Below are 13,035 nucleotides of genomic sequence, written 5' to 3'. Positions count from 1 at the left end.
GAACTGATGATCTTCTGACTCCCAGGACTGGTCTCTTTCCACTACATCATACTGCTTCTCTGACTTGCCCAAGGTCACACAGCAGACGAGTGGCATAACCGGGATGAGAACCCGGGTCCTCTGACTCCCAGCCCCAGGCTCTACCCACTAGACTGCACTGCTTCTCATTTTACAGATGGTTCAGGAGAAGGGTGGGTGCAGAGGGGAGGTGGTCGGATTGATTTATAATCACGCCGTTCCTGGGGCCCACCCTGGGGCACTTCCCCGAGGGTCCTGGACCGCCAGGGCTGGAGAGGCCGACTTGGGTGGCCAGGAACGTCTGGTCAACTGCTGTGTCCAAAGAGGCGGAGGAAGGAGCCGGGGTTGGGGGGTGGGGGGAGATGAAGGGGGAGGGGTGCGTCAGAGAAAAGCATTCGAGCTCTTGGGCTGCAGCCACTACCAGGCCTCTCTTTGGGCTACCCCTTCCCACCCACTTCCCTGGGACCCATCAGCTGCCGACACCTCCTGGGGGTCCTAATAATAATAATGAGAGTATTTGTTAAGCACTTTTTTTTGATGGCATTTGTTAGGCGCTTACTATAATAATGATGGCATTTATTAAGCACTTACTATGTGCAAAGCACTGTTCTAAGCACTGGGGAGGTTACAAGGTGATCAGGTTGTCCCTCGGGGGGCTCACGGTCTTAATCCCCATTTTACAGATGAGATAACTGAGGCACAGAGAAGTGAAGTACTTGCCCAAAGTCACACAGTTGACAATAGGCGGAGCCAGGGTTTGAACCCATGACCTTTGACTCCAAAGCCTGTGCTCTTTCCACTGAGCCACGCTGCAGCCCGTGCTCTTTCCACTGAGCTGTGTATGAGCCAAGCACTGTTCTAAGTGCTGGGGTAGAGACAAGGTAATCAGGTTGTCCCATGTGGGGCTCACAATCTTAATCCCCATTTTACAGATGAGGTAACCGAGCCACAGAGAAGTTAAGTGATTCGCCCAAAGTCACACAGCACACAAGTGACAGAGCCAGGATTAGAACCCACCACCTCTGACTCCCAAGTCTGTGCTCTTTCCACTAAACCAGGCTGCTTCTCCCTCCAACTCCTCCTACCGGGAAAACCCCACTGGCACATTTCCCACGGGCCCCCACTCCCATTTCCAGGAAGTCTGCTCCCACCTACCCACAGCTGCTCCCAGTCCCCTCGCACTCAGCTCCCTGCTCCCGACTCCCAGTGCCTTCCCCCGACACATACAGCCCCCACACAGCGTAGTGGCTACAGCCCAGGCCTGGGAGTCAGAAGATTAAGGATTCTAATCCCGGCTCCACCACTTGTCTGCTGTGTGACCTTGAGCAAGTCACTTCACTTCTCTGAGCCTCAGTAACCTCATCTGTAAAATGGGGATTGAGACTGTGAGCTCCATGGAGGACAGGGACTGTGTCCCACCTGATTTGCTATTATCCACCCCAGTGCTTAGAACAGTGCCTGGCACATAGTAAGTGCTTAACAAATACCATTATTATTATTATTATCACTCATTCAATCTTATTTATTGAGCGCTTACTGTGCTTATTATTGTTGTTTTACCCAGTCTCTCCCCACCCACTCAAAGCAGCGTGGCTCAGTGGAATGAGCACGGGCTGTGGAGTCAGAGGTCATGGGTTCAAATCCCAGCTCAGCCACTTGTCAGCTGTGTGACTTTGGGCAAGTCACTTAACTTCCCTGGGCCTCAGTGACCTCATCTGTAAAATAGGGATGAATGTGAGTCCCCCAGGGGGCAACCTGATCACCGTGCAACCTCCCCAGCACTTAGAACCGTGCTTTGCACATAGTAAGCACTTAATAAATAAAATTTTATTTATTTATTTATTTATTCATTTACAGAACTTATCTGTAAAATGGGGATTAAGACTATGAGCCCCATGTGGGACGACCTGATCACCTTGTATCCCCCCAGTGCTTAGAACAGTGCTTTGCACATAATAAGTGCTTAACAAATACCATTATTATTATTATTAATAATAATAAATACCATTATTATCATCAAGCACTTAGTACAGTGCTCTGCATAGTAAGCACTCAATAAATACGATTGAATGAATGAATGAACTGTCCCCGACCCCCAGCCCCTCTCCCACTCAGCTCCCTGCACCCCCACACAGACTTCTCCAGACCTTCCCCATCCCCACTTCCAGGAAGCACCCGTCCCCCACCTCCACCCACGGCTGCCCCCGCCCCCCCACAGCCCCTTCATTCATTCATTCATTCATTCATTCATTCCTTCATTCATTCATTCATTCATATTTATTGGGCGCTTACTGTGCACAAAGCACTGTACTGAGCAAGTGGGAAAGTACAGTACAGCAGTAAAGAGTGACAATCCCTGCCCACAACGAGCTCACAGTTTTGCGGGACTGGGGGGAGATAGACATCAATATAAATACATAAAATGACAGATATATAATAAATCCTTTGGGGAGAAGGGGAAAGAGCCAAGGGGGCAAGTCAGAGCAACGCGGAAGGGCGTGGGAGAAGAAGAAAAGTGGGGCTTAGTCTGGGAAGGCCTCTTGGAGGAGATGGGCCTTCAGTAAGGCTTCGAGGGCGGGGAGAGTCATTGTCTGCCGAGTTTGAGGGGGATCTCTCTGCTGCTCCCCCCTCCCCCACACAGCTGCCCCTCCTCCGACAGACACGGGAAGAAAATTGAGTTTTCCGCGGGGTGCTGGCCCCGTTCCACGGCGGAAGAAAACCCGCAGGGCCCGGGGCGGGGAGCCAGGCACGACCCCGCGATGAGGATCTCCCCGGTCCCGCCCCGGAGTCAGACCCCTCCTCCCGAGCCGGCTGGGCGGCTCGGACTGGTCTCTCCCGGATTCAGTGCCCTGAGCTCAGTTCCCTCGACCCAACGTGGCCCGTCGGCGTCGCCCAGCAACGCGCCCATCGCGCGTCGCCTAGCAACGCGCCCGTCGACGTCGCCCAGCAACCCGCCCATCCCCGCGTCGCCCAGCATCGCGCCCGTCGACGTTGCCCGGCAACCCGCCTATTCCCCGCGTCGCCCAGCAACCCGCCCATCTTAGCGTCGCCCAGCAACCCGCCCAGCTTCCCGGCTCATCCAGGCCGGGCCGGCGGGCAGCGCCCTCGGGATCCTGGGCTGGACAAACCCGACTTCCAGGGGCAGCCTTGGCTCGGGGCGGGCAGAAACAAAGGGGCTGCAGGGTGCCGGCCTACCCCAGCCCCCCAGTCGGTTTCCGTGCCTGGGCAAAGGGAACAATCCCCGAAGGCCCCGGGCCTGGCCAAGACTTGCAAGTATCCCAGAGTCCTCCCCCAGCCTCCAACCTGGGCAAACAGTAGTTCTGGGGGCGGGGAGGCAGGAGAAAGTTGGTCCCTTCCCCAAGGGCTGACAGCCCTGCTAGGACACGGAGAATCTGTTGTTAGCTAGGAAAATTTGCAGGGTATTTGCATATGCTCGACTGTTCATGAGGGTGCTGTTTGCATCATCTGCATGTTCATCCACCTTATGTTTGCATATGATTTGCATACACTTCTACTTCAGTCACTCTTCCTTCCAAACTCCCGCCGTCCAGGTGGACTTCTCCTCTTTGGGCACAGTTGTCCCTGAAGCCATCACTCGCCAAACGCCCTCCTCCCCCTCTAGTCCCAAGCCAGAGGGTCGGAATGGGAGAAGACAGTTGGGGCGGACTTGTATTGATGTCTGTCTCCCCCCTCTAGACTGTGAGCTCCTTGTGGGCTGGGATTGTCTCTCTTTATTGCTGTATTGTACTTCCCCAAGCGCTTAGTAGGCTCTCTGTGCCTCAGTTTCTTATCTATAAAATGGAGATAAAAATCCTGCCTTTTTCCCACCTCACAAGAAGGTTAACACAGCACTTATGTACAGATCTGTAATTTTATCTATTTGCATTAATGTTGGTCTTCCCCCACTAGACTGTAAGCTCGTTTTGAGCAGAGAATGTGCCTGTTTATTGTCATATCATCCTTTTCCAAGCCCTTAGTACAGTGCTCTGCACATAGTAAGCAATCAGTAAATGCAACTGAATGAATGAGTGAATGAAAGAATATTTAATAATAACTGTAGTATTTGTTAAGTGCTTACTATGGGCCAAGCATTCTAATAATAATTATTATGATTATGGTATTTGTTAAGCGCTTACTATGTGCCAAGCACTGTTCTAAGCACTGAGGTAGATACAAGATAATCAGGTTGTCCCACGTGGGGTTCACAGTCTTTAGTCCCCATTTTACAGATAAGACAACTGAGGCACAGAGACATTGCCCAAGGTCACTCAGCAGACAAGTGGTGGAGCCAGAATTAGAACCCATGTCCTCTGACTCCCAAACCCAAGCTCTTGACTCTAGGCCATGCTGTTGGGGTCGATAAAAGATAATCAGGTGAGACACAGTCCCTGTACCTCATGGGGCCCAAAGTCTAAGTAGGAGGGAGAACAGATATTTACTTCCCATTTTGAAGGTGAGGAAACGGAAGCCCAGGGAAGTAAAGTGACTTGCCCAAATTCATACAGCAGACTAGTGTTGGAGCCGAGATTAGAACCCAGGTCTTCTGACTTCCAGACCCGAACTCTTTCCATTAGGCCACACAAAATGAGATTAGTAATGTGAGTACATTTTGGGACAAAAAGTGCTATATATAATCAAGGTATCAATCGTATAATTTTTGACCCAATTAATTTCTAATCTCCCCACATTCCACGTCAGCACTTCTGTGCCACTTAAGCACTGAAGTACTCACAGCCCCCAGTAGCACTCACATACATATTTTATATACTCTAATTACCTCCTTCTATGTGTCATTTATTTTAGTCTAGTTCCTGCTAGACTGTAAAATCCTTAAGGGAAGGGACCACTAACTCTACTTTCCTCCTCAGCGCTTAGAACGGTGCTCAGCACATAGGAGGTGCTCAGTAAACATCACTGGTTGATTGATTGATTGGGGTGGCAGACCCTCCCTGTGGATGATCCTGTAAGAAGAGTCTAAGAAATAAAATAAAATCAGTTTGCAGGCTTAAAGAAAACCAGGCAACAGGTGTACACCAGCCTTGCAGATTATGTTAGACACCTTCAAGCCCACAAACCACTTCACCAGCCCAAACACAGAACAACACTGAAAACTGGGCCCTGGGCTCACCACCAGGTCAGGCCCTGACTGGACCAGAGACCAATCAGTCAGTCGTATTTATTGAGCACTTAATTGTGGGCAGAGCACTGTACTAAGTGCTGGGAAGGTACAAAATAATATAATTGGTAGACCCATTCTCTGCCCACGAGAAGCCTCCAGTCTAGAGGGATGCAAAGACATTCAGAAGCTGGGCTAGTCACCTAGTGACATGGTGGTGAGTGGAATTGTGGGAGGAAGTAGGCCTGGGGGTAAAGAAGCAGCATGGCCTAGTAGGAGTCAGAGGACCTGGGTTTTAATCCCAGCTCTGCTACCTGTCTGCTACTTTTCTGTGCTTCAGTTACCTCATCTAAAGAATGAAGATTAAATCCTACTGCCTCCTACTTAGAGTGTGAGCCCTATATGGGGCAGGGATGGTGTCCAAGCTGATAATCTTGATCTACCCCAGCGCTTGGCACATAGCACTTAACAAGTACCATTTTTTTTTAAAGAGAAGCTCATATTCTCTTTGGTCTGTTTGGCCCCTCACTGGAGGGTAATTCCAAGAGGTCAGTGAACACATCTTTTGCTTCTGAGATATTCCCCCAAGTCCTCAGTATGGTGCCCTGCACATAGTAGGAGTCTAGTACACATCTTCTAGACTGTGAGCCCGTTATTGGGTAGGGACCAACTCTATATGTTACCGACTTGCACTTTCCAAGCGCTTAGTACAGTGCTCTCTACACACAGTAAGTGCTCAATAAATAAAAATTGAATGAATGAATCTCTGAACATAGTAAGTGCTTAATACATTCTTGGAACACGGTAGGGGCCTGATACACTTCTCTGCATGTGGTAAGCGCTTACTACACTTGTCTGCACATAGTAGGTGCCTAGTACACTTCTTTGAACACAGTAGGCACCTGGTACACTGCTCTGTTCCCAGTAATCATCATCATTATGATGGTCAGTGGGATCTACGGAGCAGCTATTGAGTGCCCATCATTATACTGAGCACTTGGGAGAGAGGGTACATTCTCTTCTGCATCTCCCTTGCATTTGGATCTGTACCCTTTATTGACCCCCTCCCTCAGCCCCATAGCCCTTATGGCCACATCCATAATTCATGTATTTATTTATACCAATGTCTGTTTCCCCTCTAGACCGCAAACTCCTTGTGGGCAGGGAACTTGTCTACAAACTCTGTTATATTGTACACTCCTAGGCGTTTAGTACAGTGCTCTGCACACAACAAGTGCTCAATAAATAGAGAAGCAGCGTGGCTCAATGGAAAGAGCACAGGCTTGGGAGCCAGAGGTCATGGGTTCTAATCCCGGCTCCGCCACTTGTCAGCTTTGTGGCCTTGGGCAAGTCACTTCCCTTCTCTGGGCCTCAGTTCCCTCATTTGTAAAATGGGGATTAAGACTGTGAGCCTCACGTGGAGCAACCTGATCACCTTGTATCCCCCCAGCGCTTAGAACAGTGCTTCGCATATAGTAAGCACTTAACAAATGCCATTATTATTATTAATATTAATAAATACTGTTGATTGATTGATTACAGCAGCAGCAAAACAAAAGCCCCCCACCTTCAAGGATCTTGGCACGGGCAGGGACCCTCACCTCCGGTGGGCAGGGCCGGCTCCCAGCGGGTGCTGGTTGTCTCATAACTGAGACCCTCTCGCACACACGGCTGCTTGTTTCCTGCTACTGAGCACCAGGGAGGAGCTGCCCGGGTATCCCAGCTTGTTGCTAGGCAACCATCGACCATGGTTCCGAGCTGGGGATGCCAATGGGCCCAGCGGGAGGCAGAGCCAGAAGGACAGAGAGGGAAGACTGGAGACACCCGAGGGAGAGCCAGGGGGAGGGGGTCCTCTACATCCTCAGCAACACAGCACTAAACAGGTGGAGTCCAGTATAGTGCTCCACCCACTGTAGGCACCCAGCACAGAACTCTGCACTCAGATGACACACAAACCCTCCACCCCTTGTCCCCCAGACTTCCTCATCTCTTGCCTCTAATGACCAGGCCACTTTATTGACAAAATTGGAAACATCAAGGGTGATCTCGCTAAAATTTCCCCTCCGCCTCTCCAGTCCCTTCCTGCCCTTTTTTTTTTTTAAAAAAATGATATTCATTAAGCACTTACTCTGTGCCAGGCACTGTATTAAATGCTGGGGTAGATACAAGCTAATCAGGAAGGACACAGTCCAGGTCCCACATGGGGCTCATGTTCTTAATTCCCATTTTACAGGTGACATAACTGAGACACAGAAAAGTTAAGTGACTTGTCCCCTTTTTGACATTCCCATCTTTCCCAGCAGTATCTGAAGAGGAGGTCTCCTGCCTCCTCTCAAAATCCACCCCCTCCACCTACACCTCCAACCTCATCCCTTCAACCTTATCAATCCACTTGCCCCTTCCCTTCTCCCCTCCCTGATATCCATCTTTGACAGTTCACTCTCCAATGGCCTTTTCCCCACTGCTTTCAAACATGCTCATCCTAAAAAGAAAATCCCTTCCTTGACCCCAGGGCTCTCTTCAGTTATCAGCCCATCTCCCTCCTACCATTCCGCTCCAAACTCCTTCCGTGTGTTATCTGCTGCCTCCACTTCCTCTCTTCTAATTCTCTCCTCGACCCCCTCCAATCTGGCTTCCACCCACTTTGCTCCAAAGACACTGCCCTCTCTAAGGTCAACAATGATCTCCTTACCGAATCCAACGGCCTTTATTCCATCCTAATCCTCCTCAACCTCTCAACTGCCTTTGACCCTGTGGACCAACAGTTTCTCCTGGAAACATTCCCAACCTCAGCTTCACTGACACTCTCCTCTCCTGGTTCTATTCCTATCTTTCTGGCCCCTCATTCCTCATTTCTTTAGAGGGCTTCTCCTCTGTGTCCCCTTCCCACCAAACTTTGGGAGTCCCTCAAGGCTTAGTTCTGGGTCCCCTTCTATTACCCATCTACACCTACCCCCTTGGCGAACTCATTCACTCCCATGGCTTCAACTCTCATCTCTATATGCATGTTTCCCAAATCTCCCTCTCCAATCCTGATCTCTCTCCTTTCCTGCAGCCTTTTCAGTCTTGCATCTCCTCGCCTTCAGGATATCTTTACTTGGATGTTCCTCTGACACCTCAAGCTTAACATTTCCAAAATAGGACTCCTCCTCTTCCCACCCAAACCGTGTCCTCCCCGTGACATTCCCATCACTGTAGACAGCACCACCATCCTCCCTGTCTCACAAGCCAGTAACCTTGGCGTTATCCACAACTCATCTGTCTCATTCAACCCACATATTCAATCTGTCACCGATTTTTGCTGGTTCAGTCTTCACGATATCGCTAAAATCCACCCTTTCCTCTCCATCCAAATTGCTACCATGTGGATCCAAGTACTTATCCTATCCCACCTTGCCTCCTGCATCAGCCTCCTCACTGACATCCCTGCCTCCTGTCTCTTCCCACCCCAGTCTGTACTTCACTCTGCCGCCCGGATGATTTTTCTATGAGCCATTCAGTCCGTTTCCCTACTTCTAAAGAACCTCTCAGTGGTTGCCCACCCACCTCCGCATCAAAGAGAAGCTCCTTACCATTCTATTTAAAGCACTCAACCAGCTCTTCCCCTCCTACCTTACCTCCCTGATTTCCTACTATAACGCAGCACATTCACTTCTCTCCTCAAATGTCAACCTACTCACTGTACCTCGATTTCACCTATCTCGTCACCGACGTCACCGACCCCTCGTCCACGGCCTCCCACTGGCTTGGAACGCCCCTCCTTCTTCACATCCAACAGATGATCACTCTCCCTACCTTCAAAGCCTTATTAAAATCACATCTCTTCCGAGAGGGCTTCACTGATTAAGCCCTCATTTCCTCTTCTCCCTCTTCCTTCTGTGTTGCCCTTGCACTTGGATTTGTACCCTTTATCCACTGCTCCCTCCCTCAGTCCCACAACACTTATGTACAGTGCTTTGCACATAGTAAGTGCTTAACAAATGCCATCATTATTATATCCATAATTCATTTATTCGTATTAAGGTCTACTTCCCTTTCTAGACTGTAAGCTCCTTGTGGGCAGGAAACCTGTCTACCAACACTATTGTACTGTACTCACCCAAGTGCTTAGTACAATGCTCTGCACACAGTAAGTGCTCAATAAATACGATTGATTAATTTGCACACGGTGGAGAGTCAGTACAGTGCTCTGCCCTCAGTGGCACCTGGTACAGTGCTCTGCAGATAGTGGGCACCCAGTATAGGCCTCTGCACATAGTAGGCACTCAGTACAGTTCTCTGCATACAATGGATAGCTATTATAGCACTCTGCATTCAGCAGACATCCAGTACAGTGCTCTGCAGACCGTGGACACCCAGTTCAGGCCTCTGCATACAGTAGGTGCCAGGACAGTGCTCTGCACACAATGGACAGCTATTACAGCACTCTGCATTCACAGACATCCAGTACAGTGCGCTGCGTAGAGGTGGCAGAAAAGTTCAGCGCTATGAGTAGACATCCAGTAGAGTGTTAAGGACACCAAAGGTGTCTAATAAATGCCATCGATATTGATAGCAGAAACACTTTCTTGGGGTCTCTGACTCCTCAAGTCCCTGGCTGTGGTGGGGAAGGTCAGTCATTCTAATGTATTTTTTGAGCGCTGACTGTGTGCAGAGCACTGTATTAAGCACTAGGGAGAGGACAATAGAACAATAAACAGACACATTCCCTGCCCACAACAAGCTTACAGTCTACAGCGGTCAAGCGCTTAGTGCAGTGCTCTCACACAGTAAGCACTCAATAAATACGACTGAATGGATAGAGTGGGAGACAGACATTAACATAAATAAATAAATGACAGGTATGGACTTAAGTGCTGTGCGGCTGGGAGTGATGAATAAAGGGAGCAAATCAGGGAGATGCAGAAGGGAGTTGAAGAAGAGGAAAAGAGGGCTTAGTCAGAGAAGGCCTCTTGGAGGAAATGTGCCATCAGTAAGGCTTTGAAGGGAGGGAAAGTCATTGTCTGTTGGCTATGAGGAGGGAGGGCATTCCAGGCCAGAAATAGGACGTGGGCAGGAGTTTGGTGGTGAGATAGATGACATCGAGGGACAGTGGAAGGTTATCATTAGAGGAGTGGGGCCCAGGTCGGAAGACCCCGATTTCTCCCCTCAAGCCACCAAAACAACTTTCTAGACTGTGAGCTCATTGTGGGCAGGAATGTGTCCATTTGTTGTTGTATTGCACTCTCCCAAGCACTTACTACAGTGCTTTGCATACAGTAAGTGCTCAATAAATAAAATTGAATGAATGTTTTGAATGCTTCAGGGGATGCCATCGGTGCATTGCCCTAGTCCTCCTCGGTGCTAGGCATCCCCCTTGACGTTGGGCCTGGCACAGGCCACAGGAGAGAACAGCGAAGAGCCCCCAGATCAGGTAGCTGCCATCAATCGGGGGTCGCGGGGTTAATCGGGAGTCACGTTGGGGGCAAGGGAACGTGTCTCTGAGCAGCAAAGCCCAATCCATGCAGCTGCTGCTCAGAGCCCTTCAGCCCTACCACCCGGGGCTGTGGTTCTCTCAGGGGATGGGTGTCTGGGGGCAATCTGAGCCCTAACAGGACACTCATTCATTCATTCACTCATTCATTCATTCAATCATATTTATTGAGCACTTACTGTGCGTAGAGTAATAATAATAATGGCATTTATTAAGCGCTTACTATGTGCAAAGCACTGTTCTAAGCGCTGGGAAGGCTATAAGGTGATCAGGCTGTCCCACGGGGGGCTCACAGTCTTAATCCCCATATTCCAGAAGAGGGAACTGAGGCCCAGAGAAGTGAAGTGACTTGCCCAAAGTCACACAGCTGACAAGTGGCAGAGTCGGAATTTGAACCCATGACCTCTGACTCCAAAGCCCGGGCTCTTTCCACTGAGCCATGCTTCTTCTTTGTACATCTCAGAGTACTGTACTAAGCACTTGGAAGAGTACAATACAACAATAAACATATGCATTCCCTGCCCACAATGAGTTTACAGTCTACAGTGACTACTGCTGAGTGGTCTGGGATTCAGTCCTGGGCATCTCGGCCTCCCAGGAGGACAAAAGGGGCCAGACCACCCCAACCAGTCCACACCCTGGGGTCGCTTGGACATGTGGTCACCCCCTGGTCCCTGCCCCCAGCTCTGCCTGCCATGCATGACCCTCTGGGGAGCTGCCAGCTGCTGCCAGCTGTAGCTGGGACCCAAGGGGCGGAGGCCTCAGGCCCTGCACTGCATCATTCTGGGACAGAGGAAGCCCTGCCCCTGGCTCTGTGTCTGTGTGAGCGGTAGGGTACGGGGGGCAGAGGAGACCTGGGGAACAGGCTGCGATGTGGAGCAGGGCAGAGCCTGAAGCCCCTGACCCTGGAAAGAGAATATGCGGGGGAAGGGGTGGCAGAATCCTGTGACCCCCCCACCATGACCCCACTATGATATGAGCCCCCCACCACGACCCTCCTTGACCCCACGACTGTGACCCCACAGTGACTGCACTATGACCCCCCACCTCTATGACCCTCCCATCGCCTTCATTAGGGGCCCACAATGTCAATCAATCAATCAATCAATCAATCAATCGTATTTATTGAGCGCTTACTGTGTGCAGAGCACTGTACTAAGCGCTTGGGAAGTACAAGTTGGCAACATATAGAGACAGTCCCTACCCAACAGTGGACTCACAGTCTAAAAGTGGGAGACAGAGAACAAAATCAAACATACTAACAAAATAAACAGAATAGATATGTACAAGCAAAATAAATAAATAAATAAATAGAGTAATAAATATGTACAAACATATATACATATATACAGGTGCTGTGGGGAAGGGAAGGAGGTAAAATGGGGGGGATGGAGAGGGGGACGAGGGGGAGAGGAAGGAAGGGGCTCAGTCTGGGAAGGCCTCCTGGAGGAGGTGAGCTCTCAGTAGGGTCTTGAAGGGAGGAAGAGAGCTAGCTTGGCGGATGGGCAGAGGGAGGGCATTCCGGGCCCGGGGGATGACGTGGGCCGGGGGTCGATGGCGGGACAGGCGAGAACGAGGTACGGTGAGGAGATTAGCGGCAGAGCAGCGGAGGGTGTGGGGTGGGCTGTAGAAGGAGAGAAAGGAGGTGAGCTAGGAGGGGGTGAGGTGATGGAGAGCCTTGAAGCCCAGGGTGAGGAGTTTCTGCCTGATGCGCAGATTGATTGGTAGCCATTGGAGATTTTTGAGGAGGGGAGTAACATGCCCAGAGCGTTTCTGGACAAAAACAATCCGGGCCCCATTGTGACCCCACCAGGACACCACTGCGACTCCACTGGCTTCCCGCCATGTCCCTCACCTATGTTCTCCCCTCGTGACTTTCAAGTTCCCCACTGTGACCCCACTGTTACCCCTCCCACTATCTTCCCACCCTGTCCTCCTACCATGTTCTCCCCTGTGACCACACTGTGACCCCCACCATCAATCAATTGTATTTATTGAGCACTTACAGTGTGCAGAGCATTGTACTATGCTCGAAGAGAGGCAGCCTGGAACGGTGGATAGAGCACGGGCCTGGGAGTGAGAAGGTCATGGGTTCTAATTCCAGCTCTGCCACTTAACTGCTGTGTGACCTCGAGCAAGTCACTTTACTTCTCTGTGCTTCAGTTACCTCAGTAAAATGAGGATTGAGATTGTGAGCCCCACATGGGACAGGGACTGTGTCCATCCCCATTTACTTGTATCCACCCAGTACTTAGTACATTTGCCTGGCACATAGTAAGTGCTTAACAAATACCATAATTATTATCATTATCATTTTTGTTATTATTATTAATTATCATTGGGAGCGTACAATGTAACAAAATAACAGACCCATTCCCTGCCCACAACAAGCTTACAGTCTAGAGAGGGAGACGACATTAATAAAAAT

At 50.1% G+C, this 13,035-nt stretch overlaps 1 protein-coding gene across 2 annotated transcripts in view; it reads right to left on the bottom strand.

Moving 5' to 3' along the window:
• KALRN (kalirin RhoGEF kinase) overlaps positions 1-13,035 on the bottom strand; it is a 288,617-nt gene that overhangs the window by 234,808 nt on the left and 40,774 nt on the right. The window lies entirely within an intron of this gene.

Source organism: Tachyglossus aculeatus, chromosome 1 (assembly GCF_015852505.1).
Source record: "Tachyglossus aculeatus isolate mTacAcu1 chromosome 1, mTacAcu1.pri, whole genome shotgun sequence".
In the NCBI taxonomy this organism is placed as follows: domain Eukaryota; kingdom Metazoa; phylum Chordata; class Mammalia; order Monotremata; family Tachyglossidae; genus Tachyglossus; species Tachyglossus aculeatus.
Note: the sequence above shows the minus strand (reverse complement) of the source record. Positions and strands in the feature narration are given on the sequence as shown.